The sequence below is a fragment of the Haliotis rubra genome, unplaced genomic scaffold (genome assembly GCF_003918875.1).
Source record: "Haliotis rubra isolate DU_JTF1 unplaced genomic scaffold, ASM391887v1 Scf5, whole genome shotgun sequence".
Lineage (NCBI taxonomy): Eukaryota > Metazoa > Mollusca > Gastropoda > Lepetellida > Haliotidae > Haliotis > Haliotis rubra.
Window position 1 is genome coordinate 3,401,008 of NW_025767190.1, and position 5,771 is coordinate 3,406,778.

Here is a 5,771-nt window from a genome sequence, read left to right on the forward strand (position 1 = left end):
AAATAAGGGAACACTTGTGCTTTCATGTGATCCCTTATTTTATTCCCTCAGTATATATATATTTATATGTGTATATTTGAAATTTACTTTTCACAAGTTCTGTGTATCTTTGCAAATAAGTCAGTCAGAAAGAACTGAACACAGATGCTATTGTCAATATAGTGACGATTATGTAATAACAAAGGACAATAAAATAACTAGAATATCATAGGTTTGATTAAAAACCTGTGTGCAATCACTATACCCAGTCGCAGTACATGATAAGAAGATCACCAGCAACTGAAGGCAAATCACCAGCAACTGAAGGCAGATCACCATGCCAGGGACAGAATCTTTGCTCACTGTAGGAGCCGAACAGGTTTCATGCATTCAGGTGTTGGTGATTCTGGATAAATTTGAGGAACACATATTCTACGATTAAAACCGCGGCACTACGAAACAACGACTTTTAATGACATGTTCTAACATACTCCCTCCATCAGTTTTGCAATTGCTATCCATCACAATACCACCACTAACAAAATCAGCTATCAAATTTATCTACACATTTTTCATTCGTTATCTATATTATACAGGAATACGACAATTCTAGTTATAGACAATTAAATGAATGCTAACATATTTTTAACATTCTTTAGCGGGGATGATTTGAAACATTTACCCCATATGAGATAAAATTCAACACATTCCTAATTATTTCATCACAATAGGGGATCAAAACCTTTAAAAATGCTCATGTTTATATTTCGAATGGTCAATACTACATTAACTCTTCAAATTTCTAAATATCGCTTTGTAAATATCATATTGTGCTCTTAATGATATTTTTGCATACAATATCACTATCATATATCATGATTATGATCAAGAGCAGAATGGAGATCATAGATAGACAATATTTCATTCTACCATGAATCAAGAAAATACTAGATTCTGATTGGTTGTTCAGAAAAATCAGACGGCATCAATTGTCGATTGACGCTCATCTGATTGTAAGGCCGCTTCACCGCGCATTGACAAATCTTATTGTGAGAACTACTTCCGTTTGACCACAATGATGGCGGATCATAACAACAGCTCCGTGGATTTTGACGCTGACTTTCGAATATTCCACATAGGCAATTGGAAATTTTTGGATTATAAATGCGTTTGATTTCATTGCGCTTCACTGCGCACGTATAGAACACTGCCGCACTACTTCAGCTTGACCACCAACATGACTAATATCAACACAACAGACGTGATGGAAATGCTGATAAAACATTTATTTAAACTCGAAAAATACAATTATATGATTCCCCCCCCCACACACACACACAATTATGAGGGAACCTCACTATCATATTACCTTCTATTATAAAAATATTCAAACTCAATTACAATACACAGCCCCAAACATAAACAAAACAATATCTAACATATAAATCAGAAAGCCTTGTAAAAATACATCCCCATCTATACCAAATATGCAGCAAAACATTAGTAAACATTTACCTACCTGGTAAATGGTATATTTAATTCCGTTTAGAATGGGAAATTTGCAAGATAGATCTAAGGGTCTGGCGAAACACCACATTTATGCCACTCATAGTCATACTCCACCATATCCCGTTGCATCCTTCAAAAAATAATTCTGCTCTCTGCCAGCTTCCCCGCAAGGTTGTCACTGTTATGTTCATCTACTTTGAAAAACGCTTGGACACAGTCCAGTCCCAAACGATAAAAACAAAGTTCCAAGGAATCACAAGTTAGTCGCATGTACACTAAGCAGCAGCACTGTCACTCTTTTTTCGCATGCCGGGGTGGAGGCAGTACGTGAAATCATGATCGGTCGGTCATAAAAATCAACAGTCTTTGATGAGTTACAGGTCGTAGGTTGATCAGGAAAGGATTTATTCTTCGATTCTGCAGGGTTCAGATTCGACAGTCAGTCAAGTATTGTCAACTGTCACTTCAAATTTTAACCTTTCGCAAAATGTAAACACTGGCTCGTCCGCCATTTCAAACTGTTGCGTAACTGTCTACTTCGAAGAAAATAAGTAGGTCAGACGATTCCATTATAGTGTGGCCAGGGGGGTACAGTTTCACGGCACACAAAACAATAGGCTGGTTTTAGTCGTGTGGAGTTGGGATGAAAAAAAAACAAGATCTCGGGTATTACATAATTGCATTAAATAAACAGTAGTTGGATTTCTTTGGACAGAATATTGTTATGTTGTAATGTTAAAAAAATACGAACGGCACCTACCGCTCCCTTCACAGACGAGTTCAATTCGCCTCTCGCCCCATGCCGGATTACGCAGTGTCTTCCGCAGAGCGGGGAAGTTCGATTTTAAATGGGTCATGGTAGAATGGAGATAACCCTAGTGTGTTTGAAAATCAGAGATTTAGTCGCCATCAATTCAGTAAAGCATGTCTCTGATTTTCAAACACACTAGGTTTATCTCCTAGTTATCATTCTCTGCGATAGGGGGAAAGTAAATATCTGCCTTGATGGATATGACAAAAATAATAGTACATTTGTAGAGCGCCTATTAGCTCCACCTCAAAGATGCTCAGTGGCGGTTTTCCAAGGTTGAAAGGGGTTATAACATTGTGATGTACAGTACAACGACGGGTGACTCCGACAGTTCTACTTATATAGTAACATAAAGTTGAGGTTTTTGGAGGGACTTGAAAGAATCCTTGAAAAAGGTATTTCTGAGTTCGTCAGATAGTAAGTTCCAAAGGGAAGGTCAGAGGATCTTTTTTGTGATTCCAGTTGCACTGGTAGGGTATCACTGAAGAATCGGAGTGGGTTTGATCGCTGACTGTGTGTGACGATTAGTTGCCTTACTCTGCGTGTGTCAGTTCGAATCCCAGATGGGACTCAACTCAGAAAAGTACTAGAATCTTCACTTTACTGAGAAAGTGTGATCCCAAAGATAACATATGTTGCACTGGACCACATTCTAAAACGCACTGTGTATTGGCTGAGGGGTGTAGAAAGAGATAAGGTCCTTGAGATAAAGGGGAAAGTTTTTATTGCGGAAGTAGTCATGGATTTGGATGAAAATCTTGTTGATGGTGACTGAAGAACTGGAGTCATGTGATCATACTGGGAGTCACGGAATATCTGATAGCTGAATTTTTAATTTTCTGAAGGTTTTGAAGGAACTTGGTGATGAGGCTTTCATACAGTAGCCCACTTGGGAGGTAAATAGGCACTACATTATCATCTTGCAGTCTGGATCGCAGGGAAGCGGCGTCGTAGAATGATCCGAATCATCACATACCAAACCAGTTAAAATGTCAAGATGACCTCATCAAAAAGTATGTGTACTATTTGCAGTCCCGTTTACAAGACAGAAATTATACGCTTTTTGCATTAACGAAGACCTAGTTATTTCTAATCAAATGGCTTCAATCAAGTCCTGCTCTTCATTCTTCTGTTTTAACTTGTGCCATTATTATCCCGAGGTTTTTCAGGTGAATTATTGACATGACTTTGTAAGTGTTTGTGACGTGTAGCATCTGTTCGGCCACTGTTTCACGAAATCATTTTATCATCACTGCTAAAGAGTGATTCATAGAAACATATTCATGATTATGGACTCTACTATTCGTCATGGTTTGGTGCATTTTTGCATAAAATCAAGCGACTCCAAATGTTAGTAACGGGATATACTGGTAACACTTGGTGATTGCACTTGTTTCTTTTTGTACAAATTTGATACCTTACTCAAATTGCTGTTTGTTACCTCGAAAGCTTGAAAATAGGTAAATAGTGGGTTTTAATAATTTCATATCATTAATGTCGTTGTTGGATAGTCGTGATCATTATAGCATTAAGTTAATTCATTAATATGATGGTGACATTCTGTAAGATCCTATAGAAATGCCACAACTCCTTTTTAGCGTCATCTGGTAACAGTACTGTAGGAGCTGAGTGTATGCCAATGAATGTGAGCAACTTGTGGTGACAGTACTTGGTATCAGAGAAGATGTTCAACGGTAGTTTAGGTATTGCAAATGGAACATGTTTTTTTAAAACTAACTATGTCGAACATCCACGACGTCTAATGACCATTCTGTTTCAAAATACACTGACATACACTCCTCCAGATTACCATCTTCTTCTGTCAGGTGCTCGTTATGTCCAGGAATGCTACATGCACGCTATGTAAATAGAAGAAACAAAACGCTTTTCACAGAGTTATCACTTCCGACTCTATCAAGAATATGTGTTTATGAATCAATATTGTTATGTGGCAGTTTGTATCATTGTGATTCAATGTTTCATGTGAAATCATACACTGTACTTGTTGACATCCAGTAGGGTCAGTGGTGTGCTCTATATTCAGACCTGTGACAGACAGAATTCTAGAACGTACTACAACCCTCCACTGATGCAGAGAACATTAAAGAAAGATCTGGTTGCTTTTATGTGGCTATACTTATGGAAACAAATAAGGGAACACATCAAAGTACAAGTGTTCCTTTATTCTTTTCCAGGTTTCTTCACAAGGTATGTATTGCACTGTGGGCGAAATTCTGGAAATAAATATAGGAACACTTGTACTTTCATGTGTTCCCTTATTCGTTTCCAGAAGTATATAAGCAGAGCTAGCTCTATCTTCTCATCTCACAGAACATCGGAAGTTACAAGAAAACCAGCATTGTATGTGCATGTGGTTTAATGTTTGATACTCTGCCTTTCATTTAAGTTCGAGTTATTGTTAAGGGTGAATATAACCATCATTTCCTGTATTGCTAAAACCACTGCTCTTGTTAAAAATTCTCTTTGATGTTGTACTGTAATAGTTCCTTTTGTACTGATTTGTGAACATTTAATTAAGAATAAATTGATAGTTACATCGCCTTTCTTTGTTGTTTGATGGCTTCACAATTCTTTCACTACGTATTCTCAGTTAACGTTTCAGTTTCAACCTGGGGACCAATACATTACACTATCAAATAGCATGATAAAATGTCCTTTTGAAAGAATGTATCTTCCTACAGCATACACTACAGTCCGTTGTTTCCGAATGAGAACGGGGAATTGCAATATATGGACTGTATATGCAAAGGAGGCATGCGCAGCCCTCGGTTCGAAGTGACAATATTAATTCGCCATAACTTGTACTTCATGGCAGGTACAATGGTGAAGAAATCCTTAAATGCCAGATAAGCCCGTAGTAGTTTTAGGATTGGTGTCCCGAGGCAACTAACCGAAGCCGAGCTAGACCAAGGGTGAGATCAGGTTTCTTCTGGACCAAGACTTGTATAGCAAAGGTCGGCTGATCATGAAACAGATTAATTCCTAAATAACAACTACCTTTTACCCACTCTAAACGTAACACCAACTGTCTGGGGTACAAAGGTTACACGTTCTTACCCATTTCGAGCTCACTTTACAAGTTCTGTTTGAACGAGTCAGGACATCCTAAGAACTACCTTGGTGTGACTCGGGCTTTACCAACACGTAGCATGGCTGGATCAACAGAACACCATCGTTCGTTCATAAATGCTACAAGACTAGACTTGTTGACAGGACTGCTGATGTGTTTGTCCCATTGTCTTGGTAGTGGTTTGTTATTGCCAACAATCTTGACTCGCCGTTGACGATCCTCTTTTGATTTACTCCCCTGCTTTGATTGACTCTCGTCTGGCATACCTGTCCCAAACAACATCAACTCTAATGCAGTCTGTTCGATTCAGAATTGAAGTGAAGTTCCCCCCATGCATATCAACCAAGTCTCCAAATGAGGAAGCAGTTCTCTTTCTGAACA